General features: G+C 40.8%; 1 protein-coding gene across 28 annotated transcripts in view; it reads left to right on the top strand.

The window, feature by feature from the left end:
* The window catches only part of ZBTB20 (zinc finger and BTB domain containing 20), an 800,060-nt gene that overhangs the window by 693,114 nt on the left and 83,326 nt on the right, over nt 1-23,620 (top strand). The window lies entirely within an intron of this gene.

The raw sequence follows: 23,620 nt of genomic DNA, 5'->3' as shown, positions 1-23,620 counted from the left end.
TATAGAAATGGGGACGCATAGTGAATTACTTACCTTCTCTCTTACCCTTAATGCCTCTGAAAGGCTGCTGGGCAGACAGAGTTTATCTTGTCTTGCTGGGGTTTAAAGTAAGGACTTTACCATTTGGTGCACATGTGTACTAAGCTGACAGAAATTCCAGCTTCCACCTCCCTTTATACCGTCCATAAACTTCCTTGTGGACAGAAAGGGCTACAAAACAAAAGATATAAAAGAAAACCCTAAAAAAAGTGTATGAAAACTGCAACCCAGAAGTTTCCTACCATCAGATTCTTTCAGAAATAATAAGTTTCTGATTAACAATCAAATGGGGAAAGCTTTGACTCCAAATTCTCAGCAAGTGACAGTGAGATTTAATGCCAGACAGCTTGTGCCAGGATACTTTCTTTCATAACACGAGGTCTCTACATCAAGGGTCAGCAGGGCAGAAAAGGATACCCACTCACTGCTCATGTGTGAGAGGGATTAATTTCCCAGATTCTGTTCTTCAGTTACAGAACCAAATAGTCCTTTCACCCTGTCAAGACCAGAACTGCGAGGGAAAAGAGGGTCTGATTTGTGATCTGCCATGACAGGAGATGGAATAGAGGCTCTTGACTTCCTTTTAAAGTTGTCTTTACTTACTCTCTCCCTTAGTTCTGCCCCATAGCAATCTCTGTGCCCTAGAGATCTGAAGGCTGAAATACACGTGGCCTCATCTTGTCATGGAAAAGCTTGGATATTATTCCTCAGACCACTGTGATTTTTCAAAAACCAGAAAGTGACAGAGAAAGGTCAAGGAGACATCATTCTCCTATGTCAACCTTGCCTTCATCCACGTGTACAGGTGGGCAAGCCATCTTTTTATTTAGAGCTAGCCCTGTTCAGCTCCGACGGCTGCACTACAGGGAGGCAGCGGAACACCTTTCCAACACAATTCCACAAATGAGTCATACTGGGGAGAAGAAGCATCTTTAAAATGCAGCACTGATGTCTTTGGGTGGATCTCTAACTCCCAAGGATGTTTCTTTCTGCTGACAGCTCTGTCCGTGGTGCTAAGTAGGAAATGGGCTGTATCTCTTCCCTGTGGCCCATACTGCTCACCCCCAACTCTCCTGGGGCTCCCTGTCACCTGTCTATAGAGATGCTAATTGGTGTATGGAAATCTGGTTGAGATGAAAACCAAGCTTCCTGGATATTTATTGGGTCAGATTTTCTTCTAGGTCACTCCGGTAATGAGAGATTTCCTGTTGTTTTTCACTTTCTCTAGGTAGGTCTGTTGCCTTTTTTTTTAAGTTGAAAAGGAGAAGTCCTTTGGAATCTACCTTTGATAGCTAAACCATCACTTCTTACCAGATCATGTAGTGTGAAAACTGTCACTCACACCAAAGGAGCAATCTGACTCCATGCCCAACTAGGTCCGCCTCCCCTCAACTATACATCTAGCTCCACATCACCAGCTTCTAATAATTTATGATATTTAAATAATTAGTCCATCTATTTCCTCAACATTCACAATAATGGCCATTGGCGTGCTGCACTAGGCATGCTTTGGGTATGTCTGTTTTCATTCAGATTTCATTTACTCGACCCAGTACATCAGTTGTTTTTGCAACTCAGATTGTCCAGTTGCGTCCTCTCAATATTTTAGGAGAATTATTTCCCATGCTAAGTTTGAGACTTAAATTTAGTGACCAAAATCTAGATCCTTTAAAATAATTAATATTATACAAAGAGATCTGCCTTCAGATTTATCCTTCGACTTAATGACAAAATGCCACAGAACTATACAGATCCATATCTTTCTTTAGAGTAGAGCATCTGGATTCTATATACCTGAAAAGCAGCCTAAATATGATAGCATTAAATATATACCTCAGGACCAAATGTGTGTTTAGACTTACTTTCCTGCCCCATTACTATAGATAAGAGTGTGTTTAGTCAGTCCTTTTCAAATCAGCTTCCCTGTTCTGAAGCCTGTTTTGCCTGCCCTCTTCTGAGTCTCAGCCAGCATACCCATAGATTGCTAATATGCTTGCTTAGATTTAAGGAGCAGTCCTGATTTTCAAGTTTCTTCTGGCCATTATTTGTGTTCCAAATTATCTTACTGCATCTGTATTAATTTTCTGTTTCCAAAAGTAAACTCCATGTATTTCAAGGCAGCATGGTTTCTTTTCTACATTTTCCAGGGAACTGGTGTTTTTAATGTCATGTGAGGACAACATTACACAATGGATCTTTGGCAGGGATACACAGAAATGAATACCGTGTGCGAACAAACATTAAATGGCAGTCTTAATTACAGAGTTTGACTCTGTTGTTTTTAATGCCCTTCAATTTTATAATTTGATGGAAAATGCATCAACACAGCTATTTTCTTTCTACCCTAAATGATTAAGGATTGATATACCCCCAAGCCATAGTAGCTTGTTAGATCGGTCTGATCAGGTAGGTCTTACATTTCATCCACTAGAGGGCAGTAGGGATACACATCCACGCCAACCAGTATGTGCAACATATGGTCGATGTGGAAACATACTAGCCATAGCTTTCGTGTGTATGAAAAATTCCCATTACAGTGTTGCTTCACTTATAATTATATTGAAAGTAAACACTAATTCACAGACGGACTACGCATATTTTATTTCAACATACCCCACTAGTGTTTTGTCTATTATAGTTTAAAATGCCCTGAGTAATGAAACTTCCCCTACTTCCCCTGGGAAGTTGTATCAGAAACCAGCTGTTTTCACTGCTTGATTTTTTTTTAATATAGTCAACATCTATTAGTTCTCCTTCAAGTTCATCTAGAAATCTATTATGCACCCCCTTTTCCCTTACAATAAGGCTAGTTCTATTCTAGAAAGCAAGTGTTTATCGAGCTTCTACTATGTATAAGGCATCACTAAGTGAATGAATGGCTACAGTTAACAAAGTTTGCAGCACTGCATTGGATGGATTTGCATGAGTCAGAAAGCTAAAGGAGAAGCATTCCCAGGTTAAACATCCAAAGGAAAGTTGGTCTAAATTCTAAAATGAGTGACATCCATAAAGCTGTCACAGCTTGGGAAAATTTTTATTTGTGCTTCAGTTTCTGCGTCAGAACTCAAAAGGTATTACAAATGCATGATAATATCAGATATCACCTGGAGAACTGTGAGGTGTGCAGCTGACATGGCAGTGGATTCATGCCAAGCAAATGACCTGGATATTTACTAATGAAGGTTTGATCCTTCTTCCTTTTGCAGCTGGTTGTCAGATTAGCCTAGAAACTTCACAACCTATACTGGGTCTATTTATCCCCATTTATGAATGATAGGAAATGGGTCTTTGAATCTCCCCAAGATAGTGGCACCTTGCTGTATATCATGTATTGTCTCTTCTCTGCCATTGACTTTCTGGATCCAGTCTTAGTCACACTGTACACACTACACAATGGAAAAGAGGTCCAAGTTCATGTGCAATACTCTGGTTTGCATCATTAGTTTCTTGGCATATACTTTGATTATTAAGTATCTGAGAGGGAGGTTGGAAGAAATCTAAGCCAAGAAAGTTCCTTTAAGGCTAGAACTCACAATTACACAGTTGTTAAAAAGTCTTTTTTTTCCCCTTACATTAGAGACATAGCACAATTTTTTGCTCTATTGGGTATATTCATCTGGAAGGATTTCCATAAGCTGTCCCGATCACCAAGAGCAATCCCCAGATAGACATGTATGCAAACAAGAACTGTTCAGACACTAAGAGCAAAAATTGAACATTGCAAAAATTCTAGAAATGATACTATTTTCTATTAACATCCTTTGAGCCTCTGTACGAAGTAACCTATTCTCCAGAGTTTTTGAAATAAAGTGCTTTCCTTTGCCAATTAAGAAAGCAAGAATGCAGTTCCATAGACTGTCTTTCTTTAGGAAAATAATAGGGAAGGGTAGAGAGTCTACACAATCCCATAGCCCAGGTTTCTATAGCAAACAAAGCTTAGACTTGAAATTTATGTCACCTGTAATAAAATCCACACGGGTATTTTATATGGAAGTAATTAAGTACAAATGTGCAACAGCCATTTTTATGTTTTTGTTTGTTTCAAAATACCAGAGGTGATTAGGCCATATTATGAACTAATTACGTACTTAATTTATTTAAGTTGAAATGAGTTTTTGAGTTATACAGGGGCCAAAAACAAGAACTCATTAATCCATTCTGCACATCACTGAAAGGGACAAAACAAAGAAGTTAACGCCTTTATTTTATTATGTTACAACACACCAATATTTTGAACACTTGATGAGGACCCAAGTGGTCAAAACATCTGTATTTGGTAAGAAAATAAAACAAATAAACTCTTTTTTTCCCCACCATTTGGTCCTTTCAGTGGTGTGCTGAAATTCAGAATGAATCATTAAAGGTATTAAAATGGCATGTCTTTTTTAGTACATTTTCCTATGGAAAGTTTAAAAGACTCTTCAAACATATTTGAAAACAGTAAATAAATAACCTACAAAACTCAATATTTTCTTAAATTTGGAAGCAAACCACAGTCATTCTGGGGCTTGGGACTCTGTGCACCAAGTTTCAAACCAGAGCATATTTTGGTATTTTGATGGTTGAGTTACAACCCCTGAGAAGAGGGACTGCTTGTGTGCAGTAGGGACAGCTGCCTGTGGAAGTACAGCAGAGCTACTAAAATAAAACCAGTGTTTACTTGTCACTGCTGACCAGGAGATGGGACACTCAGTAGATTTGTTCTGCAGGCCATGAGAGGAGCTCTGTCAACACCGTGCGACTGGCTTTCACCCTCCACATCTGTACTTGGCCAGGTTCTGGAAGGAGAGGAGAAGGGGAACACAGTCCACTCATGGGACCCAAAACAAAAGAAAACAAAACAAAACCCTAGTTGTTGGACGCACACTGAAGATGTCAAAGAACATTTATGACCCCAGGTTACTTGTTCCGGTACTTGAGTTTTCATCTTTCTGGTTCTAATTCCTCTTTTTAGTTAGTTTTAAAGGATTGCCAAAGAATTCAAATTATGGTATATCTGACCACACTGATCAGGTGGTTGATACTATTGTCTCAGTTACTTTATATGTTTACGTGTCCTTTTATGACATGATTCTCATTAGCTGAGGCACAGGATCACTGCCTCAACCACTGGGGATCCTGAACACGGGCAAAGTCTATGCTCAAGTATTTTACGAAGAGGTAGAGCTTTAATACTGGTTGACTTGTTTCCCACGTCTGTAGGAACTAAGGTGACTTGCCGTGGAAGCAGCCTTCTCTTTTCCCACGAGAGAAATGGAGAGGAAAATATCTGTAATTTCCATACCTCAACCAAACATGAGGAACTGATGAGCTGTTTATGTAATCTTAACTTCAGGGAATTCTCTTGGGATTACTGTCTTTCTGGAAGGGGGTTTCGGGAAGTGTGCTCTCCGCTGATCTGAGGAGTAACAAATGGTAACCACAGCAGGCTTTGGCGGCGCCCCCAGCTGGACGTCAGCGAGACCCGTGTTTTGAATTCTTTTTCCCAGGGGCTCAGATGCATTGGTACCAAGCCCTGCGGTCTCTCTTGACAGCTCTCCATTTTAACCTAAATTAGAATCTTTGACTATGAAATAGAGTTTTTCTTTATACCAAGACATTTATTCATTGAACAAATATCTATTGAGCCATATCTATGTGTGAAGCACTATACAGGGCCATCTTATTTGTATGAGAACTGAATTTATGATGTTAACCTCATGAAACCCACGTTCTAACCAAGAAAACCAGCCAGACAAGACTCACAAAATCAGAACTTTAGATTTGAAAGGAGTCCTTCACTTTGCAGAGGAAAGCATTTAGCCTAGACAGTTCAGTCATTTTGTCCATTTTGCCCAACACATCTAATTAGCATCAAGAGCCAGAACCAGAGCTCAGAGCTGCTGGTCATCACTCTACTGCTCTGTCTGCTAGACACCCCTCCTCCCCCGAGTCAAAGGACATGAGCCAAGCAGAGACCAACCCCAGCAACTTAGCGTTGTCAGGATTCAATCCAAGGGGCTGAGCTAACCACTCTTCATTGGGCTTTTATCATTAGGAAGAGGCTAGGAAAATTAAGTATTATAGTCAAGATTGCTGCCTGGAAGGAGAAGGGAGTCCAGTCAGTACATGATGTTGTGAGCCTTTTAATACATTTAAGGCCTTCTTTGGGGAGTTTTTTTCTGGGTCTAGACAATAACCGCTGATATTTTCCTCATACTCTCTTTCTTCTTTGGCACTGATCAGTTCCTTTGGTTCAGTTAAGCAGTGACATCATGACATAGCCTGGCCAGGCTCCGTAATGCCACAATCCCAGGCCTGTCTTGCAATGAGATTGTAAAATCTGTGTGGAGGGAAAGTAAGTCTTCAGGTAGGAAGTGTTCTTAAAGAATGAAAGAATTTCTGCTCAGAGAATTATATCAGGCCTTTCTAAATAATATCAAACCACACTGATTTTTCATTGGCCAAGGATCGTCACTATTTGGAGAGTCCAGCTCCGAGGGGAAATTGATGAAAGCAATGAGTTGCCAGTCAGTATTACAGTAACCTGTTCCACCTGTGCTAAAATCCTGGTTGGGGAGGAGGGTGAGAGGAAGAAAAGAAAGGAAGCAGAAATGTAAAGGAAAAGGAAGAGAACCCTGCAAAAAGATTACAGATGCCTTTACTTTTACCTGAATTTTTCATAATACGCATAAATGGCTCCTATTCATTGTAAACATATACAATAATTTTGAATATATTTTTTAAAATGGCCTCATTTTACAAGGACAGAATTTAAGATACAAGTATTCACCAACATGTTCAAAGGCATAAATAATTTTGAAAGGCTTTTTATTTTTGTTATGAGGGACAGAAAGCTCCTTAAATATGTTATCACAGCCTTTAGGCTAGCAACACTCTTGCATCACAAAACCTCCTGCGACTGAATTCAAACTCTTCAAAATATAGAGAAAACCAAGCTCAGGAGGATTAAATCACCCAGAGTCCGGGAAAGTAAACTCTGGATTTTTCTCTAATTTCTCTTGTCCTCCCAATGCTTCTCCTCACCACGCAGACATTTCTTACACTTTTCATCTCCCATTTTGATAATTCATTCAGCCTTAGAACTCATTAATCAAGGAGGTTTTTGGATCCAAGATATTCACTCACTTCCTGGATGTTACTTTCATTGAAATACGTGAGTTTAGGTTAGGAAAACTAAGAATGAATCTCTAGGTGAGCTGATAGAGAAAGTTGCTATTCATTTACATTGTAGTCTGTGGTCCTCTATGGCAATCCATAGCTGCACGTGTTGCTAGCTACATGTTTTTACCTTCTCATGATCTGCTGCTTCTCTTGTTCCCTCTTAATGAGAGCTGGAGACATCTTAAGGTAAAGCCGTAGATGTTTACGTGGTTTCTTAGCAAGAAGCTGCCGCACACACTGTTTAGATACTGGGGGAAACGAAGAACAAGACTTCATACAGCTTTAACAGGTTACTCAGTCTACCGGGCAGAAAACAGAAGCAGTATGGTAGGATAGCTTTGGAAACAGATAATCCTGAGTTCAAATCCCAGGTCTGCCTTGAGAGCTGTGTGACTTTTGTCAAATTACTTTTCCTCTCTGAACTTCTCTGATCCTTTGTCTTCTCATCTGTAATGTGGAGGTAATCACAATTGCTGCAGAGAGGGAGTGGCATGACTTAGGCAGTATGACGTGGGGCTGTAGGTGCAAGAATTTATGGCACTTCTGGGCCCAGCATGCCTCAAATCAGCACCTCAGTTGGCCCCGAATTTCTTAAGACCGTATGGTTATAAGAAAAGCCCCCATTGGGTCAGTCCCCTGAATCTTTTCAGTTCAACATTCACCTTCTGATTACAGGCCCAGGAACTTGTGATATGACACAATTGTCCTGGTTGCTAACTTCAAGAATTGGGGTGACTTTCCTCCAGACATCCGAGTTTCCATGAGAAAACCACTATCAACTTATTATCCATGAGTTTAGCTAAACCTTTGTGATACTGTTTCTGTCATCAACCTTTAACAAATTTTAATAAGTTTACTGCCTACTGTGTCAAGTAGTTTTTTACTTTGTCTTAAACCCTTTCTTTTAAAGAGGAATAAGATGACTTCTAATTCACATATGTTAGAACTGGATAAACAAATCTATATTCACTTTGCCCAAGCCTTTCCTTACCTTGTAGACATGTACAATATCCATTTCTGGATTTGATCCTTATGAATGGGCATCTTCATCTTCTGTCATGGTTATCTCATTGATTCTGAGCTTTCTTCTGTGCATGTGTATGTGTGTAGGCATGCATGTATGCACACACCGAAGCACTCCATCCAGAAACATTGTCCTACACATGGGCTGCCGCTGGCTTCTTCCAGACCTGTTGTGACTTAACTCTCCCCTTCCTCTGTCAAAATTATATCCTAAGGAGGCTTTGGGCTCTAACCACAATCATCTTGATATGAATGCAATTATATTTGGGCCAAGGTTCAGCTTACAAGGAGCTGGCAAAATGTTCAATCAACATGACCAAAAGGAAGAATGGTAACAGCAAATGTGATTCTGTCTGTAGCAGAGTGAGAAACTCGCCTTAAGGAAAAGGTAGAGACTGAAATTGTCACTCGTTTTGGAGATCCTAAAGAAGAGGTACAAGACAATGCTGGTCTAGCCAGTTGGTCCCATTGGAACTTGCACTTAGCACTCTCAGGGGCCCAGAGCCAAGTCTAGGTTGGGTTCTAGCTGATCTGTGCTGCAGTGAGAGGCTGGGGCTACCATTTCCACAGTGCCAGCAGAAATCTGCCACTAAAAACCCTGAAACTACTTACTTCTACATTAGCACTGCTAGCGCGAAGTAAGATTTGAACTTTATATGACTCATTGTGAGTAGGTGGTAACCTACTGTGGAGGCAGTGTGTGAACCCAAGGTCAACATCCCCAGTGAGAAATCCCTGCTGGTAACGAGTCATACAACCAGTCAGCACTGAGATAGGAGATCCGAGTCCCCCTCAGCTTTGTCAGAGCCTTTTCTGCTTTGTTTCCATTCCCGTTTCTAAGCACGTTTGGCAAACTGTTCGGCCTGTACCGGGCACCGCAGTCTTCAGGAAGCAGGGATGTCTTACAGGCGTACAGTGCTTTAGAGGACACTTTTACACAGATCATCTCACTTTCCAACTCTGTGCATGTGCCCATTTTATGGATGAGGAAAACTGACTAAATTAAATTCTGTGTACCAGTGTAGCTAGTAAGTCATAGAGCAAGGATGGTCTAATGATACTAAGTTTTATATCCTTTTCTTGTCACCACCACATGATAACCAGGTCATCTCTGGACACCAACGATAGACTTTCTTCCATTTTCCCCTGAATGTATCACATTATCCTTGCTTTCTACTAAAGTCGATCTGAACTCTTTTGGACAATGGCAAGGCTCATGAGATCATCCCGAAGACGTGATCTTTTAACACCCGGAATACCAATAACACAGAGATTTCCATGAGTTCTACAACATCCATACCCTGTAGAGAACATCTAGTAAGCCCAGGATCAACCTTGTGTGTGGACATTCAGTCCAGAGAGGAGGTCATTGTCTTCTTTTCCTGAACTTCCTTTCGTCAAATCCCACTCCCACTCCTTAATTCAAACGTGTTCCAATATTATTTTAATAACTGAGAGGCAGCTGTACCTTACATCTTTCTGCACCCTTCCCTTCTTCCTAAGGAGAATCCCTGAATGATACTAGTAAGTTCTGAAAAGCCTTAGCGGGGTAGATAATGGGTAAAGATCATTGCATTTCAGCTCCCCGATCCATTACACTCCCGCCTTTCACCAACATGCAGAGTGTTGTGTTTTTTTTTCTAACAGAATAAATTAAATATGAAAGAGAAGGACTAATGTAATTCAAATAAACATGTTAATGACCCTATTTTTCCATTTGGTAACTAGACCGGATGTGGTGGAATGCCAGTTTTTTACTGAGCCTGTAATTTAAAACTTTCAACAAGGACACTTTTTTTCCCTTTTATTTCCATCCTCCACTCCCACCCCCTTTTCACTCATACAGACACTCCTTACTGTCCAATTAGTTTTGGAACATGAAAACTGTCCTCACTGCTGCCTGGAGTCATAGGGGACCTGGGGTGGTTTATCTCTGTAGGAAGGCTTGTAAATCTCTGGTTTCACTGGCAGTAACCCTGCCAGAACCCTGTGCTGTTCGGGGCTGTGGGCAAGGAGGTGACGGGTGCATTTCACGAACCTCCTCTCTGGCCCCGAACCCCCCATTTTGTGGATTTTTTTGCTTTGTGTGTACACGCTTGCTGAACTTGGGCATTCAGACTCAGGAATGGAAGAGCTTGAAGTTTTTAACACTGCAAATAGCCATCCGTTCCAGCAACGGTTTTTTCGAAGTCACAGCCGTGTCCTGAGAGCTTGTTACCATCCAAACTGAAAGCCTAACTGACTCAGTGTGCCCCAGACAGCTCCCTAGTTTATTACCTCTGCTGCTCTCCTCTAAGACACTTGTCCCCCTCTGCACCCCAGAGTAGTCATTTACCCCAGGACCTCCCAACCCTCCTTCAGAAAACGGACTGCCCAAAATGAAGCGCTTCCTTCTCCTCCAGAATTCAAATTTGCCACCTGTCTGCTACATTAGTTAGCTACAGAGTCTGACTTTTCTCCAAAGCGTGCAGGTTTAATTCCCAGTTTCTCTTCCACCCCCCAAATCTGATGTCCCTTTGACATTTTACCTGCTAGAACTAGCTCTCACGTATTTCTTTTACTTTGGTCACTTTCCAGCACTTAAAGGAAAACTTTTTGATCTGAACGCACTTCGGATTTGGTTTTTGGTTTTGGGTTGTTGTTTTTTTTTTTTTCCAGTTTACCCGAGAGGGAGGAATGGAGGGGAGAGGGGGCTCTGGCCCTGTTACTTCCTGTTTGTTTTTGTTCTGGAGAATGCAGACCATCTGTGTCTCTCACAAGCCCGTGGACAGCCATCATGCTGATTCTGATATTTAACTTAGTTTTTCCCTCATTTCTCTCTAAATAATTTTCTCTTCCTCCTCCCAAAACTCCTAAGCCCCTCATTAAATCTTTCTTCCTGAAATTTCTTATCTTAATAGTACCTCTGGACACATTTCAGTGTCCATTAAGGCCAGGATTCAGATTAAGTAAACAATAATGAGAGAGAAAAAAAGAGAGAGGAGGGGGGAGGGAAGAAGCAGTAGGCACAAGGAAAAACAAAAAAATAGGTTCACTTTTTAAAACTGGATTTCACCAATTCCCAGATCCAATTCCTGTGTCCTCGGATCCATTTTGGAACTATAGCTTCACCTGTCAGGTGGACTTTGCATTTTCTGAAGAAACATCCGTGGCTCTTAGGTCTCTTTAAGAGTGACCTGGAGGAGTCCCTCCCTGGCTTATTTTTCCAGCCACACACTTTGGTTAAGGTTGTACTTTCTCATGATAATCCAGATGGTTATTGCCCAGAACTAGTGGAGATCTTCTCACTTTTCTGTGGGCTGCCCGGTGAATCCCAACATAGAGTCACCCTACATTAAAGTCCTGTATTCTTTCTTTGTTTCTTTTTCATGCAATTTCACCAACTAGGGTCTCTAACTAGATCCCCTTCAGGTAGATGACCCTAACTGTAACTTATGAAAATGTAACTTTTTCATAGTGCAGTTTAATAGGCCAGTTTCTGCAAAGCCAGTTTCCACCTTCATTTCCAATGTCATTGCAACTTAGGACACAATATTATATCCCTCCATCCGTATTTTTTTTTTAAAATCAAAGGACTTTGATTTTTTCCCCCTTTAATTCTTAAGGTCAGAATTAAAAAGCTTAAATGAATTCCAGGTTTCCAACGCCCAGAATCATATTTCAGCTCGTTCACGTGTGCTGTCTGCAGTCCACTGGCGAAGGGCTGGTACTTGTGGCCTTCACGGAGTCCCGAACGCAGGGTAAGCCTGTCGGCTTTCTGGAGCTGAGGGCTTTGGTTTCCCGTCTCCATTCCTTCGGCAGCTTCTGCTTGTTCCTGCTGTAATGCCTTCAGCCATGAACATACCATTTAATCAGCGGTGTATTGAAATGGACCTGGTACAGTCAGCAATAGCGAGGCCAAAATCGATTGGCTATTTTTAAAACGAAAAAAAAAGAGGACAGAAAATTGCTCTTTTAATCTAGGTAAATCAAATCGTGCTGCCCGCTTTCCACCTGTAGCTAAGTGTAGGTAAGAGCATTCAGATTGATGATAGTACTTCTTTGTGCTTCTTTATTCATACTTATCCACTTGGGGTGAAAGCACCAGGGTACCTTCAGAACTGAGTTTTCACATTCACATGAGAAAGCTTGTGCTCTCTTTCTCTTGGGAAAAAAAAGGTATCTTCCCTTTTGCCCTCTCTTAGAAGATTTGAATAAAAGCAGAATACATTCAACCTTTTCTGCCTTTTTGTTTGTTTCCTGCCATGAAATCATATCTGACTGTGACATCACAGTGTGTTGCTTTGGGCAGCCCTGTGATGTATGAAGGCGAGGACCTTAACTGGGTTAACAGAGCACACCAGGAGCCGTGGCAGCCGAGCGCCGCTCTCCCACTAGGCAGTTCTCTGCTTTAGGTGGTGAGAAAGGAGCAGAGACCAGCCTGGGAGGAGTTCTTTTTCCCACGGATTGGTTTTTAAAAAAAAAAAACTCTGGGGCTTTTTTTTCTTTTAGTATATTACTAACCAATGAAATTAATTTTTAAAAAGAAAACTGCTTTGTTTTTCAAACTGCAAGGGGGGGTGGGGAGCAGGGGAGGTGGGAATGTGCTGGCAGGTTTGTTCTATAGCATTGATTTGTAACCAACAAAGGAAATGTCTACTTATGAGACACAAATCAATGCAACCAGACTGCGAAAGTGCAAACAGAGATGTGAGAAAATTACTCAATCATTAGTCTTCTATGGAATTTGAAAACGTGGAGTCTTTTGATTGTTTCAAGGAAAGAAAGAAAAAGAAAAAAGAAAGGAAGAAAGAAAGAAAAAGAAAAAAAGAAAGAAAGAGAAAGAAAGAAAAAGAAAGAAAGAAAGAGAAAGAAAGAAAGAAAGAAAGAAAGAAAGAAAGAAAGAAAGAAAGAAAGAAAAAGAAAGAAAGAAAGAAAAAGAAAGTGAATAGAAGAAAGGAAGAAGGCAGGACATGACAACTGGTTCTAATTTTGTCAAGGTTTTTCTCTCACGATTATGGAAAGGTCAGGCAAGGTTATGAGATTCCTAAAAGATTAACAATGTTGTGAATGAATTTTGGAACTCATTAACCATGTCCTCAGATGATGTTGTGGAAAACTGGTGGAAGACCAGTTTATGCCTGAATTTCTGCTTTAGTCTGCAGTAACCTTGACTGCTGTAAAATCGACACTTTCTTGCAAACTCTCTTTATCCAAAAATAATCTGTAATGAATAGACCTAGCTCTGACATAGTATTTTTAATTGTATAAACACATTACAAAAATTAACAAATCAAACAAGTAAAAAATGTAATTCTAGAAAGCTAAAGATGTTTATTTTGTAAAACTTCACCAGTTCAGACCTACTAGGAAATAGACAACTGATCTGAATTCACTGAAACTATGAATCCTCATGGAGTATTTTTATGTAGTTTGAACTGAGATTTCAAAGTGTTAACAGAGTTTCTTAAGAACTGACTTCAAAATAAGAATTATCAGGAGCTTATCAGATATGTGTATTTTAAAGTATTTAAAAAGTTAAACATGGTTCTCCCTTTTCCTTCCCCAACAATCTTTTTTTTTTTTTAATATTTTATTTATTTATTTGAGAGAGAGCGAGAGAGTGAGCGCAGAAGCAGGGGGACTGGCAGGCGGAGGGAGAAGCAGGCTCCCCCGCTGAGCAGGGAGCCTGATTCGGACTCCATCCCAGGACCCTGAGATCACAACCTGAGCTGAAGGCAGATACTTAACCGACTGAGCGACCCAGGTGCCCTCCTTCCCCAACAATCTTAACACTGTTTTCTTAGAAAACTAAAAATCTCTATTGCTTAAAAATCTCTATTTTCAGAGATAGGGAAAAGGTAAATTTCAACACAATCCCTATCCTAACTATCACAGATTGTGAATTATGCTGATTTGCCCTTGGGGGAAAGGGAGAAAAGATGATCAGATGTTACTTTTCTGAATACTTAAATTAATATAAATAGCGTCACAATTTTTTTAAATCTTTTCATTGCATTCAGTAAGGCAAGAGTCCTGTTCAAAATCTAGGGAAAAACTGGAAGTCCAGAGAAATGTTCTAATTTGACTATATATTTTTGCTTCCGTCCCTATGACGAATTTTCAAGAACTCTCACCTTACCCTAAAAAGTGTACTATTTCTTTACTTCTCAAAGTTATCGTGTTAATCACGTTGCCTGCAGAAATCAAGGGAGTGAAGTGGAATGGATCAGAAACCTACAAGTAAAGAAATAAGAATGGATTACTGAGGGGCCCCTGGGTGGCTCAGTTGGTTAATCGGCCAACCCTTGATTTTGGCTCAGGTCATGAACCCCATCATGATCTCAGGGTGATGAGATCGAGCCCCACATGGGGCTCTGTGGAGCTGGGCATGGAGCCTGCTTGAGATTCTCCCTCTTCCTCTCCCTTTGCCCCTCCCCCTGCTCTTTCTCTCTCTAAAAAAAAATTTTAAAAAAAGAATGGATTACTGAACAACTTCTTTGTTGTTGTTGTTTTTTAACAATTTATGTATTTATTTTAGAGAAAGAGAGAGAGTGCGGGGGCGGGGGGAGGGAGGGTCAGAGGGAGAAGGAGAGAGAATCTCGAGCAGACTCCGCATTGAGTGCAGAGCCCAAAACAGGGCTCCATCCCACACCTCTGAGATCATGACCTGAGCCGAAACCAAGAGTTGGCCACCCAACCGACTGAGCCACCCAGGCACCCCAACTGAGCAACTTCTTTGAAAATAAGAACACTTGCAATAAAAGAGCATAAATGTCACACTCGTGTTACACAATAACACCTCAAAGTTTGATTTCTGGCAGTTCAGACTCCTGAATTACAACCCTTAACAAAGCAGTAAATAAAAACGTCTTCTTCAAACACCCAAATGAGTGCCCCAAAGTCTCTGACCAAACCCTGCTTTCAAGCAATATTGTCTCTGTAGCACTCATTTACCTGACATTCCAACCCAAAATAGACTAGAAAATATATCTAGCATAGAGGTTTGGAAGGAGATGGCTCTTAAAAACGGGGACAGTGACACCAGTGAGCTACTGCAGTGAATAGTGGGCTGCAGCTTAGCCTAGGGCTGTTATACTGAGCAGTGAGGGATGACTCCGATTCTCAAGAAAAATACAAGTGTATTACTGAAAAATGGGAGCAAAGAGGATTCACAAGGATGACCCTGTATCACTGTATCATATGAAAAAATGTAAATGATATCAGCATCTCTGTTTATAAAAACAGGGATGTATAAAAGTTTTCCACGGGAAAAAAGTATAAATTATGGTTTATTGCTTAAAGAGGCAAGTTTATGTCATTAAAAAAATATATATGGGATATTTCATTCCCCAGTATGTTTTTTTGTTGTTGTTGTTGATTTTTTTTTAATTTGGAAAAAATTAGAGAGTTTTGCAGTGACATTAAAAGCCTAGAATCTAGTCAGAACTACTCAAGAAAAACACCTTAGAAGGAAGACTATTTATTCTTGAATATTTTTTCAAGTTCAGATCTTTTAAAATGAAAATGTTCGCTGTCATTGATCTTAGTTATATAATGTACGGTGTCATCTGGAGTTAGGCGCAGTTGCTCGTATTTAGCTGGTTTACTTTGTAATGCGTCATTATAAGTGACCAAAAACATGGTACAGGAAGTTGTTTGTGTGTTTTTTCATTGCTTATGCAACTTCCAAGGAGAAAATGTTCTTGAGACCAGATGGTAAAGAACAGTCAAGTGCAAGTTCTATTCTCCAGACGTATTGATGTTTCATGTCTTCTTGAAGCCAGTTCAAATACATTTGTAAATTCAAGTCTTAACTTCCAGTAACCCTTTCACTTCTGCTAGCCCCTATTTCAATGGGCAGAGAATTGGGCTGGAATATTTAATTACAGGCTCTCTAAAGCCAGCTGAACCGTGGAGTGGCAATGCCATGGCCACATACATCAGCTGAGTAAAAGTTGATCACACGTGCTCTGGCCTCTATGTAGTCACTCTGCTGTAATGATGGCTGTGTGTTTATGTTTACGGGACCAAACCTCTTTTCAACTTTATCCTTCCCAATAACGCACTTTGTAAAGACAATTAAAACACACGCACGCACGCGCGCGCGCACACACACACACACACATTTACCCAGTGTTTCTACTTGGCATGTGGGTGGGTTTTTTTTTGTTTTTTTTTTTTTTTAATCTGCTCAGCAATTTGGGAGTTTGCTTGGAACACAGATGAGTTAAGATAAAAAGCTGTTTTTCAAAAAATGTCCCTAGTAAGTAAAAATGAAGATACTATATCTGAATGAATGTGAAAAGTTGTCCCCTTGTATATTTTTAAAGCTTCCCAAACCATCCCCAGTTCTCAGCCAAACGCAGCCTACCCAGATTGTCTTTAGGAAAGTAGCGATTCACAGAGATTTGCAGTGAACCGTGCATCACACTGCACTCTCTTCAGTTCCTGCTCACAGCTCCACCATTTTAGAATATGGTGAGATATGCCAGAGCTCTGCCATCTGTTTAATGGGCTAATTATGTTTACCACATGCCTACTTCACGGGAATACCATGAGTGAGGTTGCCAAACATCATACAAATATATATGTTTGTATATATAGATATAAAAATATACACATAAATAAAATCATATACATATATAACAGCATCCAGCATTTCTGAGCTTCATTCTATCTTTTACTATCAGAATATATCATGGCCCATCACTTAAGCCCAGCTAGGCACTGTCAGAGTTTATCATAATTCATGGTGTGGCCATCGGACCGAGGGGGCTTGGGGTAGATGAAGTTCAGATTCTATACACATACCTCTGTCTGCCTATTTTCACTGTGCCCCCATATTCTCCCTATTAAAATCTTGACATTTGAGGTTCATAATTAGTACAGTCAAACTTTATGACACTATATGTTGCTCTATGCAATGTCTCAACTCATTTTAAGAAAGAGTATTTCTTTTCCTTTATTAAAAAAAAGAAGAAGAAGAAGAGAAAAGTGAAAAGAAGGGTCAGGCCATTCGAAAACAATCCCTTCTTTACAAGGCTACAACTTTCCTTTACAAGGCCACAACTTTTATTTACAAGGCTACAGCTTTCCTCTTATGTACCACGGCTCCTATATTGGGCTTGTTCCTAAAGCCTTTTTTCCTTTTATGAGGACCCTGCAACTCTTAACAGTTTTTTTCTCTGGTGTTCTCTGAGCACTTCCTAGATAGGTGTTCTCAGTAACTCCAGTTGTCACGTGGGCTAGTTGTCACTTGCCAGCCATGAAAATTATCCCTGGGTCCCAAGTTGGGTCAACCCAAGTTGCTTCTTGGAAATGGGGTGTGAGCTAGGTGGGTCTCGAAAGATAGGAGGAATCATGGGCAGGAAAGGCAGGCAAACAGAGGGTATTCTAGGTGACGGGAATTAAACCAGCAGAGCAACAGGAGAGAGATGGAAAAGAGCGAGTCATGAGTAACGGCAGTGCCTAGTCAGGACATGATACAAGCTCCAGGTATCGGGTTTTCTGTGGGGCTCCTCTGTCTACGTAAAGCTAGCTCAGCAAGCTCTGGGCTTCCTTGGCTTCCAGGATGTGGTGGCCTGAGGAATATTGGGAGAAATAGCCACGTCTGTACACAGACTATAAACCCAGTATGTAGCATTCGCTTTGAAAATGAAAGACAGTAACAACAGATGAAACTATCATTGATGTAACATTTTATTTGGTCTTTTCTAAGATACAGGAGTATTTTAAAAAGCTTTTCTTTTTCCCTGAGTGTTACAGTGTTTTCTTACATTGCTTTAACTGAAGTAAATTATTCAAACAGAGCTGTTTTGTTTTATTTGTTTGTTTTTGTTTTTCAGCTTTATGCTTACCAGGGATTTCAACAAGTTGAAAGAGAAAAAAATAGCCAAGATGTAAATATAGAAATAACCCAGATAAGCTTGCATAAGCATGAGTGAGGGCCTGTGATGAGGATGAGGAAGAACCTTCCTCACAGACAGGATGATCATGTTTTTATTCAGCGTGTAAATCTGATTGAAAAGAGACATTGACATAGAAGGAAAGGGAGACTCATTCCCCTATGATTTTCCCACATATACAAAGAAAAAAAAAATGACATGATTATTTACTCTGTGACATCCAGAACCCAGAAACCTAAACCTAAACCAAACCACATAGACACAGATCAGGAGAAAGCAATGTGCTTACCAAAATGAGAGGAAGGAGGAATGACTCTGTCATCTTGCCTTACTTTAAAATCAGCAAATGATGGGGCGCCTGGGTGGCTCAGTTGTTAAGCACCTGCCTTTGGCTCAGGTCATGATCCCAGGGTCCTGGGATCGAGCCCCGCATTGGGCTCTCTGCTAGGCAGGAAGCCTGCTTCTCCCTCTCCCACTCCCCCTGCTTGTGTTCCTGCTCTTGCTTGCTCTCTCTCTGTCAAATAAATAAATAAAATCTAAAAAAATATAAAAATAAAATAAAATCAGCAAATGTTAAACTGGAAAGAAACTTAAAGACCCTTTATCCAACACTCCCATTTTACAGATGAGGAAGGTGAGGTGAGGCTCAAGAGATGGTTAGGACTTCTAAGATCACGCAGCAGTTGACAAACATGGCTGGGGACCCAGGTCCTCTAATTTATAGTCAGATGCCTTCCAGCCGAGCCACTCTGCCATTTCTTCAGTTTCTCTGAAACGAGTTTAGAGAACTCTAACTTTGCCTTATCCCACCAATGTTGCTTTGTGTCTCTTAATTGTCAACGAGCATCTCGAATAATTGCTTTGGACTGAAGTTGACTTTATAATAATAAACTCTTGGATTCTTATAAATGATTCTAAAAATTAAGACGGGTTCTCAGAAGTATTCTGAGTATTCTACAAATCAGGAGAAGCTCACTAGATAAACATCTATGCCTCTTTTTCATAAGAATCTTAGCACTCCTATAAACATGGCGTGATCATGTTATTTTAAAAAGTTTCTGGAGTTCCAGACATTGGTTGGAATACATAAAGCAGACCAGACCTGCTCATTTACCCCCTCCAAATTGTCCCTGAGATGTTCTTAAACTGCTGTGCCTTTATAAGGACACCATCCCCACTGCCATTGGTATCACCAGCGTCTACCAACAGCAACATGGTCAGTCACTATGTACTGATTGCCTATCAAGTTCAAAAAAAAAAGCTGTACTTGGTTTTACGGATATTTCATTCAGTGTTAGAAGAGAAAGAACATGGTGAGAGCCTGGCATAGCCCAGCTCCCTTCTGTGAATAAAGAGTGCATCGCTGACAATAGGCATTCAATAAATGCTTCATGGGGGGGGGGGGAGCATCCACCATTTCTCTTTTTCCAAAAAAAAAAAAACCTCTAGGTCATTTGAAGAGATGAACTCTAAGCTTCTGATACAATGTCATGTGGTTTATTGCACCAGATCAGCAACAATCCAAAAATATTCGTATTATTGCAATGCAAATAATATAATAATCCACTTGTACATGTTAAATGTGTCTGGTTCACCGGGTCCTTGCTTAGGTGCCAAACACACCACTGGCCGATGTAGTGCCCTGGAACTTCAGGTATGTGTAATCACCTCACAAACGCATAGGAGAGGCTAGTTTGTGAGGCCAGGAGGAGAAGAGGCAAACCCCCGGCTCTTCCAGAAGCAGGAATCTTTCAGCAATATATTCACAGTAGTTAGAGGGGAAAGACTTATACGAAGAAAGCAGTGGTGTCTCGTGGCTGTTTTTATTAAAACATTTAGTCAGCCGTTGTACCAACTCTTAAGATCAATTGACTTTGGTCAGTTGTGAATGAAATATGCAGAAGATTCTAGCCCCATCAGCCACCTCCCACCACCATGGTCCTGTTGTTATGTGGGGTGATTTAGTGGTGAAGATCCCTCCTGTTCTGCATTTGTATATTTGTGTGAAAAACCTAGAACTCATTTCCTCCAGAAGCCACATCCATATGGCACAGAGCGAAGACCATCAGAAAACAGCAGTGGAGGTTTTATTATGCAATCCAGCCAGGTTTGCAAGTGGGGATAAGGAAACATTAGTAATTTTCCTTCTTCTTCCTTGCTCTTTTCTTCTTTTTTTTTCTTTCTCTTCTTTCTTCTATTAAAAACTCTTTTGCTTATGGACTTACAAAGTGTTCTAAAAGGAAAATAGGCAGAGTAAATCCTATTTGGAGGGAACACACACCATTTTGACATATAACCATATCCAAATGCCTTCTTTGTATCGCTAAACAACTGAGCAGCAGAAGAGACCAGGCCCTGGTCTTCAAAGTGGGTGTTTCCAAGGACGTTCTTTGGTTTGAACGAGCCTCGTCCACCGTTTCATGTTATCGAACAATCAAAACAGAGAAGAAAGTTTTCCTTCTGTACTCCTGGCCTGAGTGGCAGGATGTAGCCTCCATCTGTAATTTTCCATAAAGTCCTCCCCTGGTCCAATTTACACGATATCTAGAGTTACAGGACTCCTGGGACCACACGTGCAAAAAATAATGCCTTCGGTGATTGTTCTTAGGTTGGCCATGATGAGGCAGTGAGGAACTGAAAACATGCGTGTGGCAAATTTATATAATTTTTCCCTCATGCACTTTTTCACTTGCTGTCTGGAGCCTAATTTTTTTTTTTCTCACATGGGAGGTTTAAAGGAAAACTCATCTTTCTAATTTTCGAGTCCTTTTTTCAGCCTGTCCTATTATTTGCTTTTTGGTCATCACCTTAACGGGTGGCTGAGTGGGGATCGTGTATGAAAAGACCTCATCGTGTCTTACAAGGCAGAGATTACGCTCTGGAAAAATACAAGTCTTCCCATGCAGGGTTCTCTCCCAAAGCAAGGGGCTCAGGTTACAGTGCCTGACACAGTGTCACCTGCCTAATGGGGACACTGCAGCCATGTTTTCAGCTGCTTTTCACTCTCTGGAATTTTATGCAATGACTGTAGCCAAGAACCTTTGGACTCTCTCTCTCTGGTCAAGCAAAAAGGATAGGAGAAAAAGTCCTTTGAAAATTAAACCTAGCTGGTGCTAGCTAGTGGCCAATCCAGTGTGACTTCTGACCCACCTCCTACCCCTTAGACCCTGCCTTCATCTTTGGGGTTTGGGGTTTTTATACAGTTGTAGAGCGGTAGAGAAGGTGTCTGTCTGGTGTGTTGTAGGGCTTCTTGCTATTTCAAATTCTTTGAAGAAGAATGCTTGTTTCCTTCAGTTTATTAAACTAGCTCAGTTAAACATACCAGTCGTCAAGCCCTGTGATGCATGATTACTCCATGTACTTTAAAATTAAAAAAAAAATCAATTGTCCTGTCCCCTTTCTCCCTCTGCCTCCTCCCTGTCTGTCTCACTTTACTGTGAGACACTGGGAGTAGAGTGTGTGTGAGTGTGTGTGTATGTATGTGTTTGTGTGTGTGTGTGTGTGTGTGTGTGTCTGGGAGGAAGACAGACTCCCTACCTGTAAATGGCTTGCTATTATTAGACGTTCAGTTACCAGGGGTTATGTAAGACAATTGAAGCTCTGTTTTTTAACAGAGACATGATTCATGCTGCTTGTAGTAACAGTAACCACCTCCAAACGAGACAGAAACCAGACGCAGACAAAGGCTGGAGAAATCAATGCCGACTCGGTACAGCCATTCTGCTGATACCCTCTGCCTTTCAATCAGAGCAGCACTTAGGTTATCAGGAGAGGAGGCTCCTGCTTCTTCTGGGTCTTTTCTGGCTCCTGGGGCTGCCAGGTAAAATCATGTGGGCTGGAGAGGCGTGCAAGAGAAAACCGGGCCTTGGGAGTGGCGCTGTCTGACCTTCCTCCCCAGCTCCCTGGACATACTGTCCCCAGGGTCTCCCCAGTGTTTCAGACACACCTGGAGGAACAGGGATTGCTCTGCACTGTGGCTCAGAAACCTCTGGAGCTTCTATTCAGAAAGGCTGGAACTTGGAGGTTTGGCTCACCCACTCAAGTAACTTTGTTCGACTGATACTCTGCAGCAGGCTGGGAGAGGAGGGGACAGAGTGGGATTAGACTGATTTATTACAGCTTTTCCCAAAACCTGAATGGAAATGGACTGGGCTGTCAGCTCCCACACACGCAGGGGACCCATTCCTAATTCCTCCAGTACTCATTCTTTGAGACTATAATAATTCAGTACTTCACAGAATGCAAAGTACTTCCACATGCTCAGCTTACTTTAGCCTCACAACTTTATAAGATAGGCAAAGCACACATTTTTAATCAATACTATTTTACAGGCGAGAGGTTTTACATCTGGAAGGTAATTAATGCCACTCATTGATTCCTTACTCTTGATTTTATAAGGGTCAGAAAAGTTGACTTGACCATGGTCACATGGCTGGCTGGTTCTTATCAGATCCAGAAGACGAGGCAGATCTTCTGATTCTCCACCTAGTTCTCTGCTCCTCGGATTTGCCACAAAGCTCTTTGGCAGCCATGGTATTTTTAGGAAAAAAAAAAAAGGCGGGAGGAGGAGGAATTTTCTTCTGAAAACCTTGGTTTTAGATTAAGCTTTACCGCTCATTATCTGGGCCACTTAAATCTTTCTCCCCCACCTCAATCTTCTCACCTGTGTGACTCATGATGGCGGGAACTCATTTTTAGAGAGTGTCCATGAAAGTATGAAAGTACCACATAACCTTTAAGGTGTCAAAATCAATGTAATGCATTGCCAGTTGTATCCCCCTGCCTCTGCCACAGGGGACATCCTGGGGAGAGATGCAGGGATCTCAGGTTTCACCCAGAACATTAAAGTAAACAGCTATTCTTATTACAGAAAGAAGAAACTAAGATATTTTACCATAGAAACAGCCCACGGCTCTCAGAAAATAGCCACCTTGCCCCAGTGGCCTATCACACGTCCAAAAGGCAGGCCACCATTCATTTTTCACTCTCAAATGTGTAAATTGTCCAGAAAGACAACTCTAAACAGGAGCATGGCAGAAAATATCAAAGCCATTTAGCTTCACTGACCCAATAAACTCCCACAATAAAAATTCCAGTTTTAAAAATATTTCCTTATTGATTACTACTACTAATGAATACTCTACTACATTCTTAGGAATTTTAACTTAAGGACCAACACAGAATTTCCTGTTACAGAACTTTTACCATTATCCTACTATTTTCACACATTACATAATACAGTCTCTACCTATTGTAAAGGAAACAGAAGTAAACATTCCCATTTATAAATAGTTTTTAACTAAATCTTTTGTTTGTAAAACACTTTTTATCCAGGAAGGTAGCAAGACACTTCACAGACTGTACTTTAATTAAATGCACTTTCTCTTTTGCTAAAAGATGAAAATCATTTGTTGCTGCAGTTTTAGGGAAGAAAGCCATACTGTCTTCTCTCACATAATAAAACTCCCTAAGCATCAAGAGACGAAATTTCTAGTCCTAGCCTCCTT

Source organism: Halichoerus grypus, chromosome 1 (assembly GCF_964656455.1).
Source record: "Halichoerus grypus chromosome 1, mHalGry1.hap1.1, whole genome shotgun sequence".
NCBI lineage: Eukaryota > Metazoa > Chordata > Mammalia > Carnivora > Phocidae > Halichoerus > Halichoerus grypus.
The sequence above is the reverse complement of the archived record's forward strand: the minus strand, read 5'-3'. Positions and strand labels throughout refer to the sequence as shown.